This window comes from Protopterus annectens, chromosome 9.part0 (genome assembly GCF_019279795.1).
Source record: "Protopterus annectens isolate FY-2018-M chromosome 9.part0, PAN1.0, whole genome shotgun sequence".
Lineage (NCBI taxonomy): Eukaryota > Metazoa > Chordata > Ceratodontiformes > Protopteridae > Protopterus > Protopterus annectens.
In genome coordinates this window covers 621,079,170-621,096,778 of record NC_056743.1, presented here as the reverse complement: position 1 = coordinate 621,096,778, position 17,609 = coordinate 621,079,170, and the positions used below count along the sequence as shown (strand labels likewise).

The 17,609-nt window shown below is 38.0% G+C and overlaps 1 protein-coding gene across 5 annotated transcripts in view; it reads right to left on the bottom strand.

The window, feature by feature from the left end:
• Positions 1-17,609, bottom strand: part of LOC122811371 (tenascin-like) — a 641,082-nt gene that overhangs the window by 107,776 nt on the left and 515,697 nt on the right. The gene's annotated exons all lie outside the window — the stretch shown is intronic.

The window sequence follows — 17,609 nt, the reverse complement described above, 5'->3', positions numbered from 1 at the left end:
GTACATAATTTATAAGCTCCGATAAAGCAAAGATTAGCCACAGACAAAGCTAATTCAGATTTTCCATTAGTTATTAGACAACAATAATCCTAAATGGCCGACTATCGTCATCGTGTTAAAATGACTAGTAAGAATGGGTGGTGGAATCTTAGCCACATCCCAGTTACCTGGTTCACTGCCATCACCATGAATTGCTTCAGTAACATTTTTTTTCCATAGCAGAGAGTGTTCTTTTAGCAGAAAATGTTAATTTGAACAGAATATACAACAGGAAGAGAAATCTTTGCATGGTTAGGTCACAGATCCTTCCAAAACAGTTATTAATCCCTAGTCAATATGTTGACACTTTCAAACCCTTTCAGCAGAGATGGAAGCCTCCAGTAAAAGATCTCCACAATTTGTCCAGCAGTTTGTCTACTACATTAGAACCTTCTGAATCAGACACAGCAGGACAATATACATCTTGTTCTGCATGAGATGTATGGAGATCTGCGAAAAAAAGAAGTCTGTGGTGTTGTTACACCATATACCGGTGTGAAACATGGACAAACAATGGCACTGTATTGATGACTCTTGCTAAACACAGCATATCATGGTTAGTGAGTGGGAGGAAAAAAAAACAGAACTAAAGCGGGTAACTGCAACAACAGTAATTACAGTGATTTTCCATACCATTTCCCCTTGCAAAATGGGGCTGTTAAAAACCTGCAGTTAGTCAGAGGAAATAAATAAATGAATGAATAAATAAATCAATGAATAAATAAATCAATAAATAAATAAATAAATAAATAAATAAATAAAACTAATGTAAGTAGCTGCAGTGGCAGCAACAGTTGCAAGGGTGTGTGCGTGTGCGTGTGCGTGTGCGTGTGCGTGTGCGTGTGTGTGTGTGTGTGTGTGTGTGTGTGCGTATGTGCGCGTGTGTGTGTGCTGTGTATATGTGAGTATGCATCCTAGTTTCTGTATATGTGAAATTGTGAAACACGAGGTCAAATTCAAAAACAATACCATAAGATAACTGGTCTGCCTTTACAGCAATGCTTCATGCTAATGAGACATTTTATGGGAGAGGCATATACTAATTAGCCATGTGCTCACCAGTGGAACTGCCTTTGGCAAGGCATTTACACAGTCGAGTGATTTAGAGAATCACTCCTCTACACAAATTAACACTGCCACTCCTGACCTCCTGTTCTAATGAACATGGCTAAAAACTTGGTCATCACAATAGAGATGAGTACCAGAGAGTTTAGTAGACAGGCAGTGTAAGCAGTGTGCATGCATGTGCATATGCATGTGGCTCAATTTGTGAGTATATGTCTGTGGGTTAGTGAGGGGATCTGTTAGCTAGGTGTGTATGTGTGGGGAGGCTGTCATAACTGCATACTACTCTGTACAAGTCCTCCAACTTTGGGGGAGAAAACCAGGCACCATCAAAAACACTTTAATATTGTGCTTTAACTCCACTTGGACAATATATGGGTTGGTTGGGGGAGGGGCCACCAAACACCAGGGAGAACTCTGCAATATCCTGTCTTAATGGTACTTAGATAAGCCATGGGTTTGGGGAGGACACGCGACACCAGTGATACCAAACACCAGGGAGAACTCTGCAATATCCTGTCTTAATGGTACTTAGATAAGCCATGGGTTTGGGGAGGACATGCAACACCAGTGATACTGTATGCAATGTGCCTTAAGACACTCCATAAAAAAAAATCATGTTTTGTAACATGAAATATGTGAGGAGAAGGATCACTAGACACCAGAGATACTGTATGTAGTGATCCTTTAAAGGTTTTTCATGTAAAAGCAAAATCATGTTTTGTAGCATGAAAGACATAGGGGAAGGGAATGCTAGACACCAAGGATACTTTTTATAGCGTCCCATAAATGTACTAAAAAGGATTTAATCACTATACCCTTACATGTCAGAGATAGAAAATATTAGACTCTGCACCACCACTAGAAACCAGGACTAATTGCAAATTATTAAGTGTGTTTACAAAAAAATATGTAAAGTGAAAGGTGGAAAAAGGTTTCAAACTGCACCCAGGTACACTAACTAATCCATTAGCATAGCATTTTTTAATACTATGAAGTATAAAGCTTTAATATCTGGCATGATCCAATGCTTGCAATAGTAACTGAATCTCAAGACACGGTGAGGTGAGACTTCAGTACAAAGCCAAGAGGAACACTAGACAATACCAAGGGCATTATTTAAACTTTATTGGGACTCATTTACAAAGTTAATAGACCAACAGATCTGCCATTTCCATGCAGGTTCTGAACAATAAGAAGAATAAAATCTAATGTTTGGCATTATGGATTGAGTGTATGGAAATGATTTATGAAGACAGGGACACATTTATTAAAAGCAACATTGCAATCATCCAGGGAAAGGCAAGAGGTATATGTTGTGTGTTTGGCCTGCCGATGTTAACTACCACGGGGCATTGGTGATCTGAACTCATGGTAGTTAATACTGATTCAGAATCATGCATATTAGCAGATAATTAAGTCTTTTCTCATCGTGGCTAATATGACTGTGAATCAGAAAATACTGCATCACAGAAAGTGTCTTTTTACTGCAGCCCCTTACCACAAGTGGTGTTCTTCCTGAACTGCCAAGATGGTGTCTTTCTGCGTCTACACCTACGTGTCCTTGTCTTTGCGAGAGTGTGCACGTGTGTGTGTGTGTGTGTGTGTGTGTGCATAGACATTATTAAACAACTTATTTTTTTATGTGTAAAATATTTTATCTATCAGCAACAATTACATATCCTACAGCATCTCAGAAATATTAAGTGGTGGGATCATTTCATATCAAGAATATAAAACAAGAATGTGTATAGTAGTAATAAAGCAAATACAAAACAATTTAACATATAGCCCATATTGTAAGTGTTATAATGACCTCCTCTGTAGGCATTGCAGGAAAATAGCAAAGCTTCTAAGGGTGAGGAGGCCCACTGTTTGCAGTATTAGTTCTCACAGAACCCTTGGGAGGTCCATTATTTATGCAATAACCGATGCATGCGTATGGGTATATTGAACATTTATGTCTGGTTGGTGTGGTTTGAACTCCAAGTAATTAAACAAAGCCAGCCATGGGTAAATCTTTAATATGCCCTCACCCATGAGTCAGTTATTCGTATTATTCAATGACATTATTTACTTTTCTTAAATAACATCTTTGTATAATGGCACCATGGTGTTCCTTTACATTGTTTCTACGTTCTTCTGCATTTGTTTATGTACTGTGCATGCGTATAGGACTTATGTTTCCTCCATGCTTGCACAGTACATTAGTACTGTGGAAAGCAAGCAATGGAGAAAGAAAAATCTCCAATGCTTTTTTTGTTTCTTTTGTTTTTTTTTTTGTTTTTTTTTTTGGAAAAAAAAAAAAAATATATATATATATATATATATATATATATATATATAAAATCAGATAGTTTAGAGGTAAGAGTGTGATGAGAAAAATACAAGGAAAATCAGGTACATTTCTTTCATTTTGCAGAACATACATGATTTTCCTTGCATTTGCTCTGCCCTCTGTACGTACCTCTTGACCTCTTAGCACAAGAAATGTCACAGGGCCTTAAATAAGGGGGACAAAGGTCCTTATTGTAATTGTTGCTGTTATAAACTTAGAAAGCTTCTAGAATAACAGGATTAATGCTATCATGCATTACCTGAAGGATATAAATTCTGCAATTAAAATGCATTGTCATTATTTAGTGACTTCACTTCCCAGTGATTTGCTGTAAAACCACAAATTTTATGAGGGATTGACCTAAAATACGAGGCAACATTTTGGGCATTTTGAAAATATGGACACTTGAAATGTATACTTCCAGAACTCATACTAATAGAAGAAAGTGCAACTGGACTTTTCTCTATTGTTATATGCTCAATATACAATGCCGCTGGTTGGGCTGACTAATCGGTATTTTTTAAATACTAACAAGCTATCATTGTATAATTTCCTGTAATGCCCACCCTACTGGGCATTATTGTTTGCATATAAACTGAATTCGGAAATAGACTTAATATGGTCTGTGGTTTCTGATCAGGTTCTAATGAGATTGCTTATCTGAATTTCCATAACACACTGCTTCAAATGTTGAAAAATGTATTCTATTATCAAATTAATTCTGAAATAGAAGTTTGAAATAAAGACACTAGAGAACAGAGAATATTAAACCGAATGTATTTCTTCTTTGAAGAGAAAACTACTAGTGATATTGTCTCCGCAAATTTAACAAAGAAAAACTATTGTAAGAGGAATTATCAAGCTTTTATTAGTATAAATATACATATAAAATTACTGTTATCCCTGTTTTTTCCTTATAAGTGATAGGAGTTTACTAATTTATTTTTATTTTTCAGGTAGCGTAATTAGGAAATAAGAAAGAATGCCTGTGGGACAGAAACTGTGCTGGAGAGTAAGATGATCAGTTTTCACATTATTTAACATTTTACCTTTACAAATGTAACTTTGCATTAATACATTTTCGTGAAAGAATTAACAAATTTTTTTGAAGTGACCATTTGTTCACCCTAGCATCATCTTTATCTAGTTCCATTAACAGATGTTGTTCTGGCATTCCAAGCTAAGCTACATGGAGAATCCGTCATCATCAAAACAGAAAGAAAGCTAAGTATTTTTAAAATAAAAACGGTATACAAAGGGATGATATAGGCAACCCATTTTCCAAGAGAACCTCTACTGTCCAGAGTTAATATTTTCAAGGTCCTATGTGGAGTCCTTCCTTCTCTATGAATGATGCTTATAAGATACTTGACTTCAACAACTGATTAAATAGTTGGTTTCATTGCGGGGGTCTCCAGTATGTGCTCGCATGGAACAAGATGGTCCACAGTCCAAATAGTTTCACAAAGGATGGTCTGCACCCCTCATTCCAAGTCTTGCGTGTACCATCCTAAGCCTTTCTGGCCCCCAAAGTACCTTTTTAGGCAGAGTCCCTGATAAAACAAACATATCTAACCCAAAACTGGATCACACCTAGTGGCTCTTTTCAATGTCAGAAGTGTTTACTATTTTTTGATCTTGAGGCTCTCCTGCATTTGAAATGCATCAGTATTGATGTAGTTACTGAGATTTGGTGTAAAAGTATAGAAAACACTCCCTCCACATCTATGTTTCATGTCAACCATTCCTTCAGGCCTGGTGGCAATTACGGTGGCATATCTGTGGTTGTTAAGGACCATATCACCTCTAAGTAGATTCCCAGTGACCTTCAAACTGACCTCCAGAGCATCCTAAAATGACAAACTATCAGCTTATACCTGTAACAAGACACCCTCCATGTCCCATGATTATCATGTAAGATGCCTAAATATACTTGATTAACTCACTGTAAATAAGAACTTCATTATACTAGGAGAATGTAACTACCATCTCAATAAATTGGAGCACCTATATCTCCAATTGTAGGGTATGCCCAGACGTTCTTAGCCTTAATAAACAAAAGCTTGGTGGAACAGAAAGTGAACAAACATATTAAAGGGCATAATATTCTTGGCTTTGCCCTTAAAGATATAGTGACTTCATGTACAATCTCCCTGTTATCTCCTTCCTTGGTTAAGTTGGTCCATAAATTTATGATTTCCACCTTTAAAATTTCAAAACCCCCATAATAATTATTAATGAATTCAATGATGTCAAACATACTAACCTCATCCAGTTCTTTGATGAGATTTCAAAATTCACTCATAGCAGCATCAACACTGACACTGCATAGCACTTTAGAGAAAAGTATAGAGTTTGTAGTCCCAACCAGAACTAAATATAATGGGATAGAGTTGCAGTCCCAACAAGAGCAAATAGTAATGGGATAGAGTTGGGAAAAAATACATTGGACCAACATAGATAAACTTTACAATAAAAGAAAAAAAAAACTCCATAATTTATACTACAGGTCCAAAATCCATCATATCATGGGCAATATCAGAAATATTGCTTAAAACTTGAAAAATGTTATTAGGTCTATTAAAGCAGCCCATGAATGTAGGTTAGCATGTGAAGTTAAGGACAATTATAAATTATCCTTTAGCTATGTTAGGAAACTAGGGAATAACACCCAACACTCTTCTGCAATCATTAAACATGGCACCATCGATTCAGACCCAATGGGCATTACCAACTTACTAGTAAAAAATGTAATGCTAATTTTACTCCAGAGACTTCTATCCAAAGTTCACTTATCCCATATCCCTTAAATCCCCTATTATCTGAAAGGTGCACATACTGAAGGTATTTTCTAAGAGCAGAAATACTTCTTCCATGTGACCTGACAGTATACCTGTTTGTTTATTATATAGTGTTAAGCATGCCCTGACAGAGCCATTTTGCAAATTGTTTAACCTAATTTTAGCTACATGTGCTGCACATGAAGTTTGGCATACTACAGTGATGAAATCCCTCTGTAAGCATGGTCCTACCACTGACCTTGTGAATCATAGCCCTATTAGTCGCTGGTGTCCTCTGTTTTTGACAATTGCTTTTTTGATCTGTAAACCAGAAACCAGGACCTCTGGCTAATTAAATTTATAAATGACTGCAAATTGGGCATTATTGTCAAGTTCCTCTATGATACTCTAGCTCTTCAACAATAATTCTGGCCCTCTTCAAGAGAAATATTGATGAGTGGATGGGAAATAGAAATTTCACCCCGGGAATCACTCCAGTGGCTCTACTTGATAGAGGCACTGGGAACTAACGTTGGGCGGCACAATGCCAGGGCACTTCTATGGGCTAGGCTTGTAAAGGCTCCAGGGTCATTAGCTTAGTACACACCTATGAACCTCATTTGTTAAGCTATGAAACATATCATAACTGACCTCATAAATTATATCAAAAAACGTCATAAGTGCTTGACCTTGTCAAGGAAGATCCAGCCTAATGAATTTAGTTAACTTCTTCGAGAGGGTTAGACAAGCTGTTGACAGTGGTCATGCAGTTCACACAGTGTATCTTGATTTGTCTAAGGAATTTGACAGCATACCCCATGCTGGTATTGAAAGTACAGAATACTGTAAAAATAGAAACCTTACATAACATAAGTGGCAGGTGCCTCTTCAAAACCTGCATGGGTAATTAGTGGTGTCCCCTTTTTTTTGCCAATTACTTTTCTGATCTGTAAACTAGAAACCAGGACCTCTGGCTTATTAAATTTATAGATGACTGCAAATTGGGCATTATTGTCAGGATCCCCTATGATACCCTAGCTCTTCAACAAGAACTTACACTAATAAATACACAGTGTACTGAAAATATACTTATATTAAATGCAAAAAAGTCCAATATTGTCACATTTGATAGACATCCCCTCCATTCATCATACAGCAGAGACAAAATTCCATCTCAAAATGAAAAGTGAGGGATGTTGGAGCATGAGTTCATAATTTCCTTTCTTCCAATCATTATGTGACAACAATAATCAGAAAATCCTTCTACTTAATGCAACTAAATGTCTAGAGAATGACCACCCACATCTAAATAGGTTACTGTAACTTTATATTCAGCGTTGATTAAGCCAGGTATTGAATACAATGTCCCTTTGGACTGGACCTCACTAGACATATCAAAGAATGAGAACAACCTGGTTCCTAACTAACAAGATCATGGGCTTTAAGAGTCTGAGCTACCAGGAGATGCTGGAAGTACTTTTCATTTATTCTTTATCTTACAGACTGTTGAGAGGAGATCTGTGCATTATCTAGCATGCCATTAGGGACCCAGTTGTCCCTGATTTACTGTATCTGCACATATGTAATAGTTACACAAATACCAGAACCAAGGATCTAAATCTTTATCAGCAGATGAGACAAAAAACAGTCCAACTATGTAATAGTGAAAACCAGATCCCAGCAGCCAGCAGAAGCAAGTCTTGTAGAGAGAATTAAATACTCAAAAGTTCACAAAAGTTAAAAAGTGCAATTTATTCTGGAAGAAAATACGTAAGAGCTTACGATTCTGAAAAGACCACTTCATCAGACAGTCACATTGTTTCAAACAAAGCCCATTGGAATTCTACAAAACACATCACATGACCTTCAGTGTGCTTGTACCTTAAAGGGATATGTCCCTTAACATATTGCTCATGATGTTAAAACAGTACTGGGTATTGTATAAAAAACATTTCTTAACAAATGCATCATTCCTATAAAAAATAATAGTGAATAAGATAATTAATACCTTAATAATAACAATAAGTATAATATTATAAAAAATAAATCGAAGTAAACAACTATCTCCAAGGAAACACATTAGCAGCAACCTATGATACTTAAACAACATCTACGGATGCGGCAATTTTAAAACTAAAAAATATATACACAAAGTGTATAAAAGCGCTACGATGTTCAACAGGTATTATTAGAGTATAAAGAACATATATTTAATGGACCTCTAGTGCCTCTACTCTAATAATACCTGTTGAGTGTCATAGCACTTTTATACACTTTATGTATATATTTTTTAGTTATAAAATTGCCGCATCTGTAGATGTTGTTTTATAAGTATCACAGGTAGGTGCTAATGTGTTTACTTTGAGTATTTAATTCTCTCTGCAAGACTTGCTTCTGCTGGCTGCTGGGATCTGGTTTTCGCTTTATTAGCGGATACATAAAACATGGTGGGGAGAGAGCTTCATCATGCAGCACCTCCCCCATGTTTGGAACATTCTACCCCCCCCCCCAGATTAAACAATGGGATACACTATCATCCTTCATTTGGAACCTAGATGATTTAGATAGGTTCCTGCAAATTCACCCCAGACTTGACTGGCTCTGCCCTCCAATAAAGGTTGCCTATGTCTGGAGAATGGGTACTGGCAAGGTATAAATAGTCACAAGACTCAATTGCCTAAAAATTTGTGTGAATCATATTTATTGTCTGAAGAATAACAGATCTTTCAGAGGTAATGAGGCTCTCTACTTGTGGTGTCAGGTCTCACACTGACTCTGCAGCCATCTATTATTGCCTAGTAACCCCCACTCTTTCCTGTAAATTCTACATCCCTGCTTCCTCTCCCTAACCAATCCCTGCTTGGCTAATAGTACATTTTACCATTTTACTGTCTCTTCAATGAATGAATTTATTCTTTCTCATTCAGCTCTACCTTACTAGTGTAGGATATCATTCAGTCTCCTGGAAGTTATTGGCAAATGTATAAACAGACTAAAGTACACAAAAAGAATTGTGGCTGGCTTCACAAAGATGGAAAGTGTGAGCTAGTTATATTGTCACTACATTGCGAATAAGCAAGGCACTGATATGAATCAGGGCTGTTCTCAGACTGACCTGAAAAGCCAATTGAAACACATACTACACTGTGCATGGCAATATTGGTAATACTGTTACTCCACCCACTGTCTTAAGGAAATGGCATCTGCCTGTACCACTTATGATGAGCCAGGTCTGACTGGTTGTCAAAGTGCCAGAGATTAAGCTGCATGGCAGGATTAAAAAGTGATAGGCCAGTTCTTCTACACTAGGTAGAAATAAGGGGACTTTTCCATCACAGTTTTACCATCAGTTAGGGGTCAGAGGCTAATGCCGAATATAGAAAGTGTGTGAAGGCCTGTGTTCAAGATGGCTACTAGTCATGAATGGGAAATTAATGTAACAGAAAGATACCAGTCTCTGGAAATATGATAATTCCAAATCTCACAGATTGCCAGTTCTCACTTGTATCAGTGGTCTTAGATGGGAACCAGTAAAGTATTCTTTGAAAAAAAATGAAAGCATGAATTCTGGATGAAATGTATCATTTATTTTCTTTTTGCCGTCCAGGTTATTTTGGTTAGTTCAAATGGCATGTTTTCAGGACAGACTGGAAGGAGTATTTAGAATTCCCCACTGTGCATGGACTAGGCATTTCCCATAAGGTTACACAGAGTGCACTGGGCTTTAGTGTTGATAGAAGATAGATATGTATAGCAGAAACTATAATTTCTTAGATTCAGTGAGACAAATAAAACTATAAAAATGCCAGGCAAAGAAGGTGGTATACAGTCTCAGTTCTGCCATGTTTTGTTGTACTGGTATAGAAATTGTGGAGACTGGTTGAGCAGAATCTATTGATAAAGATTCAGAGTTTAGGCACTGCTGTACTGAAAATTCTGTAAAACACTACAACTATGGTGGCTGTGGAGGGTCACATTACTTAACTGTGGAGAAGATGGGAATAGCAAGTTTAACAGTGATGGCATGGGAATGATGAATGGCGTGGATATCCATTAGAAGTTTAAGAGAACTATGAAATGAGCCTTGACAGTGACTTGAAACCTCCAGTGACTACAACTGGTAAGCTGCAGAAATGTTTTGCTTATATTTTAAAGAGATCTCACAGTAGTATTGTTAAACAAAATGTAAAAATGAGGCCCAGACAGAGTGTTATGAGATTTTGTTATTCAGGAGGTTCACATAGCCTTTCTGGCAAACTATTTGTGTGGAAAGAACTCTTTTTGTAAATACAGTGGATTTTTTTTGCATCACTATAGAAGGGTTTTTATTTATGTCGGTGGGGAATACCTTGGTTTAGGGTGGTGCTTTCAATTTTCCACACACTGATTTAGGGAATGAGGGGTTGTTAATTACAGGTGAGTTTAATAGTTTGCTTGCTTGCATAGTGAAACACCTGCTTTGCATATTGTTGTTGTATTAAGAAAAAGGCCTGTCATAGTTTACTAGGATTAATGAAAAAAGTTAATATGTTAGTTGTACAGGTGAAGTCCTATAGGAGTAAATATGTAAAATCAAAGTTACTAGCATTGATCTATTGATATGTGAATGTAAGTGATTGAAATAAAATGTAAACATAACAGTTTAGTAGTTCACTGATATATTTTTAAGGTTTAAAACTAAAATTTCTAAGTTGACTTAGTTATACTATCTTTTTCTGACTATGTCAAGCTCCAGACAGTTTGGTCTGTAGTTGTGACCAAAATGTATGTGTGTAAGCTAATGAATACACTATAGAACTGCAGTTCCTTTGTGCAAAAGAAAAAGAACAAACCTGCTGATAGTTTGAATTTAACCTACAGATCAGTAACAAGTGAATTTCGACTTGCTATCAGTTCTAGCTATTCATGTAATGGATTATTCTGAAACTGTTTCTTGTGTGCTACAGTGCTATATTACAGAATAATTTGAACCAGAAATAATTATTTAAAAGCTAAGTTATTTATTTACCACTGTGTAGAAAGGTTTACATAAAAATAGAAGGAAGAATTTTAAGCAGTTTGTTTAATAAGTTCACTGTTTAATTCAAAAGATATACTGAATAGTGAAAGAAGTTTTTAAGTCAAAGTAAAACGTGACCAGTGCTGTTTGAGTGAATGACTGCATCCCCTAACATGAAGGCTTCCCCCCACAGTATTAAATATGTTTACATTATGAAGTTGTACTGTCTCAGAGAAAAAATATAAGCTGTTTTTTTTTTTCTGCAAAACCATGTATCACTATTTTTTTGTGTATTTGCATTGAGAGTGTGGGGGAGCATAGCTTTCTACTTAAGGGGTGAAGTCCCACTCTATTACATTATATTCATAATAATAAAAATACACAGTATTCTTAAACAACGCATGTCATGACACAAAAACATTATGTACACCAATGTTTATATATGATTCTGACCGTGATTCATACAAATATCAGACTGTACACAGGCAGAAGTCTCCTACATTTACTGGAAAAGTGCATCTTGAGCAGTATTTGACATGCTTCCACAAGACCCGGAAATCTTGGCATAACAGCATCGTACACACTCGGGATGTAACATATGATGGGTATAAATTCCTGAAAGAGGCATTACCAACCTATCATGACACATACAAACATTCAATGTGTCAGGGCTTGGAAAATGGCTACATATGTGGCTGTGTTGAAGGACTGGATCGTGCAGGTGCAGGAAGTAAGAGAATATAGTAGTGCATTTGTCCAGGGTGGTTTGCTTAGGAATGTTGTTCTGATGGGCATTCCAGGCATGTCAAGTCACAAACTCTTGTGGCATCTAGAGGCATTGAGGATGATCTAAGGTACATTTTCAGGGAGTATCCGGTGTGAAAACTGACTGTTTGGCATGTCCATGTCTGGATATAGAGTAGTTTGGAGGTTAATCAGCAGTATGCCAGGCAGGAAGAGGGAATGCATGCTGTTATATGGCTACTTCCTTCCAATGTAATGTTGTAAGTTGCAAATAGTAAATTGCAGGACCCAAGACAGCAGCTTTGAACAGACTCCCCCACCCACCTCAAATGGATTCACTCCCAGACATGCTGGAAGTATTTTGGTATAATGACATGCTGGATGTATTTTGTTGTAGTACCAGTGTATGGGACTTTAGGATGAGCAGTTGTGTATACAGAAGCATGCAGAGTACATTAGCTGTGCTGAAGTTATTGCAGTAATGATTCACAAAAGATTCCATCAGTGTTGTCATGACTGCTGAACAGAATGCATCAGCATATTTCATAAAGAAAGGGATTCACTGCTGCTGCTACCACCTCCACTGACTGGAGCTAAATGACCTATATGTGGGAGGGTCTGTGTATGGAATGATTGGCATGGTACATATGTGGGAGGGTCTGTGTATGGAATGGTTGGCACAGTACATATGTGGGAGGGGCTGTGTATGGAATGGTTGGCACAATACATATGTGGGAGGGGCTGTGTATGGAATGGTTGGCACAATACATATGTGGAAGGGGCTGTGTACGGAATGGTTAGTATGATACATATGTGGAGGGGCTGTGTACGGAATGGTTGGCACGGTACATTTGTATATATTGGATACTGAATAATAAGTCACCAGAACATATGTGAACTGATTATAAACAGTACATTTTTAGTAAGTTTATTATGATCAACAGTGGACTGAAGAGCACAATATTATAAACAAGGATGATGGCACCTTTTTTAAGTATTCTTGTGGACAATTTGTACTTCATAACATTACCTAGAGCATGATTCACATATTTGGGAATCTCAGTATGTAGTGTTTGTCTTCGTTTGCAAACCTACTGCATACTTAAAGTCATTCATGAATGTAGCACAATGTGCCTGCATTCTGAAGGGCCTGTTACTCTTTTTATGAACTGTGCAATGCATAGTAAGTGGATTTTACTGTCTACCAGCCTTAAACAATTAGCACTCACTTGTTATGTTATATAAAGGACTTTGAAAATTCATTTTCCATTTCATTAATTTCAGTAATACATATCTGATAATTTGTAAAGTCAAATATTCAATATTTGTTTATGTCTTAGATAACTAAAAATCAGTAGGGAGAAGGGACAGTGGGTGATTCTTAACAATACAAATGACTGGTGTTTGCAGTTAAAACCAGAAAGAGAGGCTGTAGTTCAATAGATGCTATAATCTTAGTCTGGTAATATTTTAGAATAAGGCAGTAGCCAGATAATGGGATAAGGGTTCGATAGAAAGTCTGTGGTGTGGCACTGCAGTTTTGGATGCTCACAAGTGGGGATGTTCTGGGATATCCGCTTTTGATGTCATGATACACACACACATGATATATATAAATATATATATGTGTGTGTGTGTTAATAATACTTAAAGAAGAGCTTTACTGTTAGTTTGAGAACATAATTAGGACAATGTTCATAAATATGCATGTATATACATTTATAAAAATAACACAAATGTTTCACTTTATTTGCATGTTGTACAGCAAGGACTGAGTGAAAAAAAGGAGCATGCTATAAGAAGGTAAGGGAGATGGTGCTGGAAACTGAACTAACTGAAGATTTATTAAACTGGGTTATGTACCTACTTGTACAATAAATTGATTTTTGTAACTTGTGGTAAGAGATTGAGAGTGATAAGCCACTCCAGTGGTGTAGACAGATAAAGCCCCGACTATTGCCCACGTAACCCATGTTTGAGGAGCAGCTAAGGCAAATGAAGTGGCAGGGAGGGACTGGCATTACCATCCTTGAGGGGTGGGAAGAGTGGTGATATGGGTGTCTCCTGCAATGATCCCTTGTGGAAGAAAGGGATGTTGCATGATAGGAGGCTTGGTCAAATGATGAGGTAGAGAGTGGACATGGCTGTGCTGGTATAGAGCTAAGGCTATATGCTGCAATGTACCCAGTGCATGCACGACCCTCAGACACAATCACGCTACAATGTACCCAGTGCATGCACGACCCTCAGACACAATCATGCTACAATGTACCTAGTGCATGCACGACCCTCAGACACAATCACGCTACAATGTACCTAGTGCATGCACGACCCTCAGACACAATCACGCTACAATGTACCCAGTGCATGCATGACCCTCAGACACAATCACGCTACAATGTACCCAGTGAATACACGCCCCTCAGACGCAATCACGCTACAATGTACCCAGTGCATGTATGACCCTCAGACACAATCACGCTACAATTTACCCAGTGCATGCACGACCCTCAGACACAATCACCCTACAATGTACCCTGTGCATGCACGACCCTCAGACACAATCACACTACAATGTACCCAGCGCATGCACGACTCTCAGACACAATCACGCTACAATGTACCCAGTGCATGCACAACCCTCAGACACAATCACAGGCACTAAGAGGGAGGAGAGTGAGTAAATCAAATAAAAAAAACTTGGCCAATTGAATGAATCACAGAGTCCTCAAGATGCCCTTAAGATCCATCCTGGCCTCTGCAAAAATCGGTATTAGTCATTTGCGAATTGGAGCAGCTGGTAGACTCAGGGATGTACATGAGCATTCAGAAATTTGCATGTATGAGTAAGGGGACCACAAAAAGAAGAGATTGGAAGTGATTAGCATAAAAAGAAGAGATTGGAAGTGATTAGCATGAAAGTGCTTGCTGGCCTAGTGACACTACTAATCTGGTTTTCTGATCATAATGATCTGAAGATAATAATGATTAGTGATTAGCCAATTCATATTGATTGACAAATTTTTATGTTTGCAGAAGAAGGGATAAATGTACAGTTTTAACTATTTGTTGGATATAGTTTTGTCTGAGCATGTAACTCTGTGAGACTTTTATGATATCTGTATTAAATAGTAGTTTAGATGGAAAGTAATGCTTAAATTTTTACTTTTTAAAAATGACAAACACAGAATATAAAAGGTACAGGGAAAATTTAAGTTGCCTACATTCATTAAGAACAAATAGGAAAGCTGTCTTAAACAAATGGCCTATTGAAAGAGCAAAACCCATACTTAAAGTCCCACAACTATGCAAAAAAGTGAAATTTGCATATAATTAGAACAAATGTCAAAATTCACAATAAGGCAATGAAAGCATATTGAAAGGGAGGCAACCCTTCCCTAAAACGTCTGTGTATGGTGGGGCCCTATTCCTCCACTGTGAATGACTAGCTCCACTATCATTGTGCCTTGGAGTAAGTGCAATGCTCTGAGATGCTTACTGCAGTGATATAGTCTGCCATTGAGCCTTGGAATAAGTGCAATGCTCTGAGATGCTTACTGCAGTGATATAGTCTGCCATTGTGCCTTGGAGTAAGTGCAATGCTCTGAGATGCTTACTGCAATGATATAGTCTGCCATTGTGCCTTGGAGTAAGTGCAATGCTCTGAGATGCTTACTGCAGTGATATAGTCTGCCATTGTGCCTTGGAGTAAGTGCAATGCCCTGAGATGCTTACTGCAGTGATATAGTCTGCCATTGTGCCTTGGAGTAAGTGCAATGCCCTGAGATGCTTACTGCAGTGATATAGTCTGCCATTGTGCCTTGGAGTAAGTGCAATGCTCTGAGATGCTTACTGCAGTGATATAGTCTGCCATTGTGCCTTGGAGTAAGTGCAATGCTCTGAGATGCTTACTGCAATTATATAGTCTGCCATTGTGCCTTGGAGTAAGTGCAATGCTCTGAGATGCTTACTGCAGTGATATAGTCTGCCATTGTGCCTTGGAATAAGTGCAATGCTCTGAGATGCTTACTGCAGTGATATAGTCTGCCATTGTGCCTTGGAGTAAGTGCAATGCCCTGAGATGCTTACTGCAGTGATATAGTCTGCCATTGTGCCTTGGAGTAAGTGCAATGCCCTGAGATGCTTACTGCAGTGATATAGTCTGCCATTGTGCCTTGAGATGCTTACTGCAGTGATATAGTCTGCCATTGTGCCTTGGAGTAAGTGCAATGCTCTGAGATGCTTACTGCAGTGATATAGTCTGCCATTGTGCCTTGGAGTAAGTGCAATGCTCTGAGATGCCTACTGCAGTGATATAGTCTGCCATTGTGCCTTGGAGTAAGTGCAATGCTCTGAGATGCTTACTGCAATGATATAGTCTGCCATTGTGCCTTGGAATAAGTGCAATGCTCTGAGATGCTTACTGCAGTGATATAGTCTGCCATTGTGCCTTGGAGTAAGTGCAATGCCCTGAGATGCTTACTGCAGTGATATAGTCTGCCATTGTGCCTTGGAGTAAGTGCAATGCTCTGAGATGCTTACTGCAGTGATATAGTCTGCCATTGTGCCTTGGAGTAAGTGCAATGCCCTGAGATGCTTACTGCAGTGATATAGTCTGCCATTGTGCCTTGGAGTAAGTGCAATGCCCTGAGATGCTTACTGCAGTGATATAGTCTGCCATTGTGCCTTGAGATGCTTACTGCAGTGATATAGTCTGCCATTGTACCTTGGAGTAAGTGCAATGCCCTGAGATGCCTACTGCAGTGATATAGTCTCCAAAACAGTACTTTCAGTCTTGCAGTTGTGCTTTTCCTTATCTCGTCATGAACCCTAAACAAATAGTACTCAAGACTGGTTATTCAAGTTAGGGGTACTTAACATGTTTTTTTTTCACTCTTCTCTACTTTTATATTAAGTAATCTTTTTCCTAATACCTATCACTAGTTTAGCTGATGGGAGATTGAGTCCTTTCAGTGGAATATTCCTATCTTCCAAAATTGTCCTCACAGCTATTGTTGCAGCTCTTTCTCATGACATTCTTTACTGACTGGATAGTTCATTTGGATAGTTCACACTGCTTCTCAATTCAGCTGCGACTTGTGTGGAATGGACAATAGATATCCAAATTGCAGTCACTTGCAAATCTTAATTCATGACTTGTGCATTGTGGACCACTGGCAGATATGAAAATGTCAGGCCTCTACTGTCTTCATATTGTTGACTTTAATGAACTAATCCCACTTACATTTGTTTTATATCAGCGGTATCCTTAACAAGACTTAATATAAAACTTTCACAACACCAAATGTGAATGATTGCCTTGCTATTGAAATATTAGTCCTTGAAATGCCAATTGGCGACATTCGGAAAAAAGACTGAAAATGCAGAAAAGCAAATCTTGAACATTGCTCTTCTCCCTTAAACCTCTTTTTGCAGGGGGCAAGCTCCCCTTCATCCCCTGATGTGGAGGGCAAATACCTTGCACCTCTAAAACTTATATAAACTAACTCCAAGATCACCTTACCTCAGAGAATAGGGAATATTCCAAGAAATGGCCATATCAAACTTAGTATATTTAAGTCCGCGCTTTCAGCTCTAGCAGATCCCGACATTTCAAACAGTTGGCTCTTATTATCAATAGTAT